Below are 11,485 nucleotides of genomic sequence, written 5' to 3'. Positions count from 1 at the left end.
TTTCTGTGGTCAGTCGAGGTCAGATTACAGTAATCAGTTCATACATGTGGTCTTCAGTGCCTCTGATAAGAATGTTCTTGAAGGCAGCCACAGTCAGAACAGGACAGTGGATGCTGATGTGCCACACTTTAATGTTAGTTCAAAGATGCAGACACTGGGAAAGTTGTGAGTTCACATTTCTGTCACTGGGGGTATGTGTGCATTGCTTGGCTAACCACGGGTGCATCCATAGGGACACCAGATCTCTGAAAGCATCTTAAATTACTTGCTTTAGTTTTGCAAGTTCCTTTGATATTGAGCTGTCCATGTGAATTGAAAGTGAAAAAAATATTTAAAACTGCATCTGGATTAATTGTAAACCCCTCCTGACGGATGACTTGCCTTCTCCTGAGGCCCGGCATTGTAGCAGGAACCAGTTGATATAACCTGCAGCTGCAACTTCTTCCTGGGATTCTGCTTCTGTTCTAGGGAAATGTACTTTTTGTTAATACTAATGTTCAGGCTCAGGAAAATAATGTATCTAAGGAATTATGTACACAAGGAACTTTAGTCTATTTCTCTTCTTGATACTAATCTGTTTTTCCTGCAGAGAATCATGTGAATTGTTACTTTTCATTGCATTCCCATGCTCATCATTTAATACCTGTGGGTGTGAGACACACCACTTAAAAGGAATTTGCTGCCCAGACTGGGCCATTTCCTTTTTGCAACAATTTATTTTTTTCTTAYTGTGTCTTTTGGTTTCATAAGTGCTAATAGAGAGATTCTTAGCCAGTGCTTTTAAAATGCTTRCTGATCCACCCAGACAGAAAAAGTAAACAACAGCCAAGCAATTGCTCTGATAGATAGAGCAGTCCCTCAGGAGGCTTTCATAACATCCACACCAACGCTGAGTTCTTCTCTCTCAAAAKCACCATTCACAGTCATTTCATCACCACCAAGTGTGTAGGTAATTCTGTAGAACATCAGTCCCAAGRCTGGCCAGTTCTCCTCAGYAGAGGTTAARCKGTTGACAAAACCACTGCTAAAAAARAAGKAGAAACCAGTCTAAARTATTAAACTTCCAGTTTAAAGCCCCACTAATATGAACACTTAGAGATAAAAGAATTAAACTCTGAACACAAGGGAGTAGTGTATTGACTTATTTTTAGTTGTATACAAAGGGGCAACTTGTGTCTAATTTTTTGTTTAGATTAATAGTTTGTTTTGCTTTAAGGATATTTTTATCCTGAGTTGTTCAGAAAAAGAATGATTTTAGAAGGACACAATTTCACTATAGATGAAAGGTGGATATGAACTGCTGTTTGAAGACAAATGTAGTCTTTGTGAGAGTAAATAGGTAAATACTATTCAGAAATTGACAATTTTTTTCTCTACATTTGTGAAACTTGCTGGAAAACCATGTGTCTTTATGGTTTGTTGAAAAATATATGGAAAATCAAAAAGATATATCAAAATGAATTCTGAAAATAAAAAAAAAAAATAGGAAAATGTACCAGTGGTGGAGTACTAAATAAATTCTTAGCTATTAATTCAGTCAAGAAAAGACTGAGAAGTAACTTTAATACAACCTTCGGGTACCTACAGGCAAAAGCTATTCCTGACAGTTAAGACCCCTCTAATTTAGGAGGAAGGAATGTGTAATTAGCTGGAGCCAAGAACTCCAATCTGCTCTCCCATCACCAAATTAACAATGAGATCTTTCAACCATTGGAACCATCTGTATCTCTCAGAAAGATAAKCTGCATCTCATTCAGAAGCTCCAGAGGCTGATAGATAACCTTTTAGGAGCATGCAGGAGCTTACACTAGACAATAATGCATAATTTCTTCTGCCAATATCTATTTCTGAATCTAAATAAAAACGRATAAGGTTAACAGAATCTGGCCCTCAGTCATATATATTTTATCATTTAATTACATTTTCATTTGAGGATTATAACTCAATTCTCTCACAACTTAATCTCTGAAACTTTTCCACAAGATCCCAGAAATAGAGTCTTTCTTATTCTCATAATTAAACTTTGAACCAAATAAAAGTTCTTCAGCTTGTAACTCTAAATTAGCATGTGAAAAATTTAAACAAACATCGTTTAAGCTTCTTTGTTATGAATGAAAGCAGCAATCATATAGCACACTAATTGTTAATATCTGTTATAGCCCTTGAGCTATGCAAATGTGTGGTTTTGTTTTGATCATGCTTGATATGCTGTGTCTTGACTAGATCTTATTTCATTCTGTTTCTACAGGTTAGTGAGACTTTAATCAAGAAAAAAAAATATAATGAACAGTAATTTGAAACACAGCATTTGGAAAGGTCAGAATGGTACATTACATCCTTATTATCCAAAAGAACAGATGAGTTTAATATCCTGGCAGCATTTTCCTGTGAAGAAGATATTAAACAAGAACTGAAAATGGCACAAGGTTCTCTCTTCCTTTTCTATGACAAAGATTGTAACAAGATGATGAAACTACACAGAATAAATCTCTTTCTGCTTTAATGATCAGACTGTGAATTCTGTCTTGATTTCAAAAACCTAAGCCAACCACAGAGCCAGCACACATGCTATTTGTTTCAACTCCTTTACAACACATTTTCCTACTTACATGGCCCATTTTCCATTAATATTTTCTAGTCTTAAACATGGGAAGATAAATTAACAGAAGGTGCACAGTACACCTGAGTTTTGTCATGTACTCACTGTGTTGAACTGCAACAAATAATGCACTGCATCAGCACTGCTGAAAATACAAATTTTCCAGGTTGTCTTTGAATAACCTAAAACCAGAGATAATGTATTCCAACACACAACACATTGCATTGTGTCCTGCTTTGGAAAGTCTCTGAAGGAGTGGGACTCTTTGAAGGCAAAGGAATTTGCAGTATATCCAATAGTTTGTTTTAATATAAGAACTGCCAGGATTTCCTACCTTAAATCATTATCTGGCTGAAGACTTCTTTTTGCTTTATAGGTCTAAGGGGAGAAGAGATCTTCTGGAACTGGATGTTGTATTTTAMTGCTAAAATATACCATCAAGGTTGTCATATTAAATGTTGTGGCAACTAAACAAATGCTGTGTTTAAAAATGAGAAAAAGTATATGGCATGCACCTGTATTAGCTACTTATATGTAATCCACATGAGATATGATAAATCTGGTCTTACCTAAGAATGTAACAAGTTAGATCTTAAAKATATTAATAATTATTAAAGAAAACRTTTTATATTGTTCCAAAAATAAAAATTAAAAAAGTCTTGCAGTATTGCTGGCTGAAATAGACCTATATGGATTTGCACAAGCTCACAATTAGAAATCGTGTCAAACCTCTTTTTCCCACACCATTCGGAGAATACATTTGAAAAAAAAACTTCTCCATGGAACATTACATGCAGCTGAGAAAAGTCATTCTGCTTTGGTCAAGAGAGGCAAAATGACCACATTCAAAATATGTTTTCAGTATCTCAAGTGAATGTATGAGTATGTATACTTGTGGAGGTTTTTTTTTTTCTTTTTTCGTTTTTTTTTTAGGTGATTTTATTTTCCACTGGAGATTGTAAATGCATTTTTCATCCTTTGTTTTGCAGCTATAAAGTAGGATAGCTTTTCAATGCATTGGCAATGTGCAACCTATTTTGAAACTTCAAAGGATTTGCAAAGCTACAGACAAAAATCCCTAATGGGTGTTCATTTCATAAGTGCCTACAAAAATTAATGTTTTCTGTATCTAGAAAAATTCRCTAGATACAAGTTTCTATCAGATTCCTTGTTATTTAGCTAATAGTGCTTGAAACTGAAATATTTTCAGATTACAAATATTTCTTTTCTGATATCCAAACGTATCAGCCATCTAATAGGCAGCATACAAGAAATAATAAATAAAACTATTTTTTCAGTTCCTAATTATTATTCATAATACAAATCTGTGAATTTTTACAATTGTAATTACTGGTATCTCTGACCATATATACTTGTGCTATTAAATAAAATATATGCTGTTTTATCCATTTTTAAAAGATCATGTTTAGGGCATGATTGAACAGAGAATCCAGGGTGTTGAGGGAAGATTCAGTGTGCAGTCACACAAACAACTCCAGGCTTTCTCAGAGTCCAATATATCAGATGAAGGCAGTGGGGTTTGTTACAGTTTTCAGTTCTCATGATTATGCAAAGTGTTGTTAGTGTGTCACAGAGTATTTAATATGGGGAGCACCTTGAACACATTGTGCAGCCTTATTTAGTTATTCTGTGAAATGGATTTTTTTTCCACTACGTGATCACAGTCACTCTTTTTTTTAAAACTACCAAAATAATCACATGCGTCTTATGAACTGATACAGAAGCTTGAAGTTGAACTTTAAGAGACACCTCCTTTCATCAGTTATCGTCAATAAATAATGTGGTTGTTGGGCATTTCCATGAAGTCTTTCTTCAGTGAGGAAGGTAAAGAATATGGGTTGTGCATAAAATGTTGTGCCTGTGAGCCCATTAGAAATCTCAGAGTAAAAGATCATTTAATCCTCTGTGACGTGTACTCAATAAATTAACAGCAGACAAAAACAAAAAAAAAACAACAAAAACTAGGTTGATGAAAAGGTGTCATATTGAAGCAAGAYCACAAAAGAGACACATCAAAGCACAGCAGACCATGTGCAGTCCCACAAATAGGATTTTGTGCCAGGAGTTGCTGGGTCATTTTAATCCCAGTAAGAAGGACACTCAGACTCTGTGAGATATGGTTTAAAATACCATTTATTGCAGCTAATGCTTTAAAGAAGAAAAGGTCAGCACAGATATCTTATGTCCCTTCAGATGCCGGGAAGCCCAAGTTACGCACCAGTGAAGGGCCTCCATGCAGGCTCAGTATCCTGTGCAGATCTTGTCCATGGAAAGGTTACCCAATATTTCAGTCTTTTGAGTTCCTGTAAGGTTTTCCTAAGACAAAATAACTCCATTAATCATTTACACTGACAAAAAAAAAAAAAAAAAGGATACACACATGGGAATTTGTTGCTGCTGTTATAGATAAAGGCAAGGAAGCACAGTGTGACCCGGTGGCAGCTGCCCACAGGCTACTTCATTACAATCAGCCAGCCAAGCTTGTCCTGCAGGCAGAGGATGTGCAGAGCACAGCACAAACCTGGAGGTCATGTTGTGTGCACAGCACAGTTCATTTGCACAGCACCCTGCAGGCCTGTGCCTGTTTGGGACAATGGCTGTGTGYGACACAAATTCCCCTGTGGGCTGTGGTCTCCTGGTCAGGATCTCAGCACATGTGGAATCTCCTGGTCAAGATCTCAGCACATACCTGGTTTGCATCTGCATATAAAGAGCTGCTTTTGTTCTCCAAATTGAACTGATGCACAGTATTCAAATCTGCACACRTTTAAAACTGTCCATGTCCACTGAAACACTCCTCTGTCCAGGTCTGTTCATCAAGCTGGCATTGTGCAGGCAGTCAGATAGGTTTATAATTACAGAATTCGTACCTCCAAATGCTGCTAAAAGGCTGTGTAAGTACATTTTTGCAAGTGAGATTTTTGTGCCTGCAGCTCAAATTCTTGTTATACTTGCATTTGAATTTGTTTTGTTTTGTCACACAATGTTACTTGGCATTATATGAATAAATAATCCATGAGCTAGAAAACAGACTGAAATCAAAGGAACAAAGTCAGTTGCATTATTAAAGAGAGATTAAAATAATTTGACATGAAAGGCATTTTAGAGACAACASAGCCTGTCTGATTTACTGATGTGCACAGAAGCTAATGCATCATTCAGCTCTGCCACCACCTGACAGCTGCTCAGCCTCTAATGGGAAATGCGAGGGTGGTCACAGTCCAGTTCATAGTGGACAGGTGCTGGCATCACAAAAATCATCATCACAACTGGCACTAATTGGCACCTTTGTTGACAGTCTTGGCAGAGAGGCCAGTGATTGAATCTGCTCAGAGACTTCCCTGCAAGYTCTGCGGCTTGGGACTCTGGGCTCAGCTCATCCTTCACTGAAACCATCCTCAGTTTTGCACTTATTTCACAGCAACACAGTCAGGTCCTGACACTCCATTTGCCTGAAATTTCTGTGATTGTGCACATTACTGTGGCAGCTCTCTGGAATTGACACCTCTGGACAGAGTTGGAAACGTCTCAAGGACACCAGAGCCTGCCTGCCACTGATGCTGGCCAGAAGAAGAGCCTGTGGGCTTTGGATTGGAGTGGAGGAGGACAAAAAGGGATCAAAGCAAGTGCTGTTCTAAAGGAGAAGCTACACATGACCCACATGGAGCTACAGTTTCACCCAAGATTTTCTCCATTTTTTATTTTGGATAAAACTGTGGTTCTGTGAAGTCCTAGTAGCCACTTTTACTCTGTTTAAAAAAGCCTCMATTTATTCTTTTGTATGAAGGTCTTATTATTTGTCTCACTCTCAGACATAATATGAGGCTTTGCTAACTAATCAGTGCCTTAAAGTATTAAACACCTCTGATGGAAGGTAATAGACATATWAAAATTCAGAATTCAAATTTATAGGCACTTTTGTTTCTTAATAATCCTGTTGAATGACTTGCAGGTGGTGACTATTGAATTTATCCATTTTGCATTAATACATCATTTTCTCTGTTGCATAGTAAATACATTTTCTTCTGTCGCCTCAGCTTATCTTGTCCAAATCTGCAATTAAAATTAATTTGCTTTTGGTATACAGAAACCTGTACTGTTCCTAGGTTAATTATCAGTTTATTTTTTTCTAGCTCTGTAGATAAATAGGTCACTAATGTGAGTGTAGGATTGAAGAATGTTTTAATGGTAATAAAAAGAAGTAAAAAGTGGGTGATAGGTTTGATTGCAATTAGCAGCAGTAGCTAAAGTATAGAGATGTTATTAGAGCTCATTACAACTTTTTTCCAAAGTGAAGAAAGAAAGGTAGGCAGGCAGGAGGGAAGAAAGGACAATAAACAAAGGAAGTAAATAACAAGTAGAGAGGCTGGATAAAAAGAAAGAGAACAGTTCTAATTTCATGTGTATGAAAAAAATGTTGATTTATTGCAATGGCTTTGTCAGTATACAGATAAAAGTGATAAAAACAAACTGGAAAAGTGATAGATGAAATCAGGCAGAATAAATCTTAAAGCACTGAAAAAATTGTGTGAAAAGCCCAAGGTTTGTCTGTGTGCATCATTGTACCTGAGGAAGAATGTGCCTTCATTAGGAATAATTCGGTTCTGAGATAATATGAGCTCTCAAAACACCAAGGTTATAAGATAAAATGAGGCTCAAAACACCACATGCAAGGTTCTGAAATCCTCCCCATTGATGTTTCCCTTCTGTATTACATCTGATTCCAAGGAAATATCTTCTCATTTACATGCATCTACATAAATTCCAGATCAAGCCACCAGCTTTTTCTTCCTCCAGTGTTAATAATGAGCAGTGGCTGCTGTACTGTGCTCCCACAGACACTCTGGAAACAGAATATGTCATCGTTAGCCTAATGAGGGGAAAGAGGGAGAGAAATTGCTAAATGTTTTCTCTCTAGCCCAATTAAAGGAGAGAGAGCAAGACGAAGAGAGGGGGAAGRCGTGCTGGAGGGAGAGCTGTGTACGTGACTGATTTCTTCCTGCCTGYAGCTTCAAGAGCATTCTCGTTAGGTGGAACTGAAAAAGACAAGAGGATGTGGGAATACAGAGGATAAATCCTTTGACTGAAATCAGACGGTGGCAGCATGGTGCATCAGACTGAACTGCACATTACCTTCCAAAAATAGCTTGCTTGGGAAGGAAAGAATATGATAACAAGTGCACTATTGTCATTATTGGTCTTAAGACAAATTATCYATGCAAATAGGAAAGAACAAAATTTATCTGTGTGCTGAAAACCTCCTTGGCCATCCACAGCCCCCTCCCTGCTAGAGGGAGAGAACTGCTTGTGCACAAAGGACATCTCCAGTTTAGAGGTTGCTAAGCTCACTGGCAAGTGCCAACTCACTCTATGAAGCAAACAGAATTGATCCCATGTTGATGTTTTGTGCCAGAATCATCAGGCCTGCTGGAAGGGGTGTCTGCATCCTTGAGCACATCCTAGGTCCCAAACTCATCCTGTCCCACAGGCTTGGCCTTGGCACTGCCAGGTGATAGCTCACCTGGGCCAGACTTGCCAGGTACCACAACAAAAAGTTCCTATTACAGATAACCCAGTGCTCAGAGCCCCACACCTGGCTGGTACAGGTTTTGTTCATTGCTCAGAAGCCTTCGGGGGTGARTGTGTGGTTTTGGAGTCCAGGGGCTCTGGCTGGAGCTGAGGCTCCTAGATAAAAACCATGGTTTGTGTGTGTATCACTATAGCCAAGGAGAATGTTCTGTTTCCAAACACAGGAAAGAGTCTTGCATGCAGTCCTTCAGCATGACACACATTCTCATATGAAAGAAGGATACCTGCTGCATTAAACTGCAGCAGCGATATAAACGGACTTGCTAGAGACATTTCTTTGCACCCTCAGCTCTGCTGTTGACTCCATGTGGTAAAAATGTGTTCAGCCCATGGACCCAAATGCTGCTGACTGACCATAGGTAACCCATGGCCCATGGGCATGTCCAAGATGTTTGCAGCACATGAGGAGGCAGGGRAGGGGTGAGAGTCAATGGAATATTCTTTGTGCCCAGGCTCTGAAATGTCACAGGACTACAGGACTACGTGAAGATGCAAAGTTCTTTCCTGGTTAAAGAGACCTGTGAGCAAAGGTAACCTGGAAGGCAGGAGTTTCCTTGTTACCACATCAGCCACCAGTCCCTGATGCAGTTCCAGAATCACATCCCACACTGTTCTGATTGCCTGCACAATGGCCTGAGCCATTCAGCGGACAGGAGGAGCTTCCTTGCATCCCTATTGCTGTGTAGTGCTCAGACACGGTGATGAGTGATAAAAAGCAGGACTGATGTGCCTGGTATAATCCAGTCCCCAAGTGTTGAATGCCTGTTACTTATTTTAAATCTCTCCACATTTTCTTGTATTCTGACTAAAATGTAGCAGCTTTGTGAGCCAACCAAAGCTGCCCTTCTACCATTTCAAGTGCCAAGAGATTTAGCTAAGGAAAATGATTTTGTAAAGACTTGCTGTGCTCTGCTAGTCTTACCAATTGCARTTCCTGCCAATACCTAAAAAGAAGTTGAGAAAGTTCCTGAGAACACCTTGTATCACGGGTCTCTTGCTGTAATTWWTTTTTRATCTGTGACTCCTGTCTCTCCATCCTGGGAGACCTTCTGACTTGCTCCATCATCCAGCCAAGGCTGGATTAGATTTTTTTACCCCTGTGACAAGACCTAGTTTCTTTATTCACCATTCATCTGAGCACAGAAAATAGAAGAGGAGTAGAAGGGTCTGGCTTCTGKCTGTCCAACAGGACTCACAGGGACAATTTCCCAAGCCCTGCAGTGAGGAACATAGGAAAGGAATGGACTCTCCTGCCAGCAACACAGATGTTGGGAAAATTAGCCTGTGCTGCYTGGGAGAGAAGGGTAAGGCTGCCAGGAAGACTGGCATTAACTCAGACTCATGTAGGTGAGCCCAGTGCAGCCATGTCTGCACAATGGCAAACAAACAGGAGATGAGGGAAGGCTGCCGTTTGGGTCCAGATGCTTTCAGTCTACTTACAATATTTTTATATTAGTCCATATTTCTTACTGAGTATTTATATATTATAAATATTCYAGTCAACATTGACAATGTCGTAAGATTTCCTTTCAAGACTTTGAAGGTTTGGGTCTCTAACAGGGTTTTTCACCTTGTATTCTTTTATCCTCTTTTATGCTATGTGTCTTAAGAAGTACTMACCTGTCCAGTAAAAAGCATTGGTAATATTCAATTTTGCTCTATTTTTTAATTACATATTCTGGCCCACTAAGTTCTGTCATTCTRGCACTGTAGTATGTGCAGGATGTTAGCAAAATTAGTATGTACATGACTCAGTACTTCCTCTGTCCTGAACTCCAAATATCACAAGGTCTGAAACAGGGACATTATTCCTGATGCCTGAGAACAAGATAATGAATTTAGTTTGATTTGGTAACAAAGCCTGCCATTTTGGGAGATACAATTAAATGGTATCATATCTGTTTGCAAATGCCATCTCCTAAAATGTCCTACTTGAAAAGAAATTAACCACCTAATGTTTCTATTGGGAGTTTAGCACAATGGTATAATTGGATGGACTAATGTGAGCTCAGTTTACTCCAACTCGTGAAACATAACTRGATCCCTATAATGTTTGCAAATGGCAGATCTTTGTGCCCCAGCCTGCAAATAACTGCCTTTACATTACCCAGCAATGGTCTGTGGCAATGTGAGGAGGAGGGAGGTGAGTACASTCAACATTAAGATGAAGATACTACKCAGATACTTTCTGGTTGCTTTCCCCTTCCTGTCACATCTCAGCTACTACAAAGTTTGTCTCACTTTCAGGAAAATGAAGTTACTTGCTTCAACACATAGCAATTTATTTTTTGTATAAAATACTGTATTCAATAGGAGAGTCGTCCGAACAGCTACCCGTAAAAATTCTATCCTGATCAGCGATACCGACACAAAAAGCCAACCTAGTCTGAATTATCAGTCAGCACATCAGCAACGTTCCAATTACTTTCATCATTTAGAATGACCAAAGCAGTATTTTGAAATTACATCTAAAACTGTGGTAGTTATTAATCAAGGAGCCCTGGCAAGCCAGCTTCATGATCAGCAGAAGGGTGGAGACAGATACTATATCATTTTGATCTCACTGAATAATTTGCTTTCAAGCACAAAACTTCTTGCAACTGAATCTCTTCATCATTTGAATGTCCAGAATAACAAGCAGACTACTTTATGGTGGTTTAGATGGCATTTAATACATGTCACAAGAAGAAAAATTAAACTAAATTGCATCTATCACCCCCCAAAACTGCCTGATTTTTTTCATTCATTTACACCAATTTTTCATTAAATATCAGTTTCTCAGCCATTAGAATGCACAACAGGAACTGCAAAAGCTCTGACTGTAGCAGACCAGAGCTGAAATGAGATGCTAACAACACATGCTTAGGACTGATGTTTTCTTACAGGAAATAAAAATAATTAATTTTTTTTCTTTAATTTAGCAAACATCATGGCTACAATTTTTATTTGTAACATTCTTTCCCATTTTCATTATGTAAAAAGCAACAATGTTCACATTTTCTTGATAATGTCTCATAAATAGCTTCGCCTTTAATAGTCAAATAATCCTTTTCTTTTGAGCAATTTCTGGACTCWTGCATTCATGTTCTCTAACAGGCATCCTCTTTTCCAGTATAGCTTAGTTATATCCTGAGCATTGTCACTTGGGTGTTATTAAAGAAAAAGACCTAATTTTACTTCATCTTATTGTTTACCCCAAGTTCAATAAATGTCTAATGGTGATATCAGTGGTTTCAGTTGTTTCTCTACTCCTTTAAAGTTCTATTTTCCATGGAT

The sequence above is a fragment of the Malurus melanocephalus genome, unplaced genomic scaffold (genome assembly GCF_030028575.1).
Source record: "Malurus melanocephalus ecotype Western Australia unplaced genomic scaffold, MMel_1.1 scaffold_109, whole genome shotgun sequence".
Taxonomy (NCBI): domain Eukaryota; kingdom Metazoa; phylum Chordata; class Aves; order Passeriformes; family Maluridae; genus Malurus; species Malurus melanocephalus.
This window is presented reverse-complemented; position numbering follows the sequence as displayed.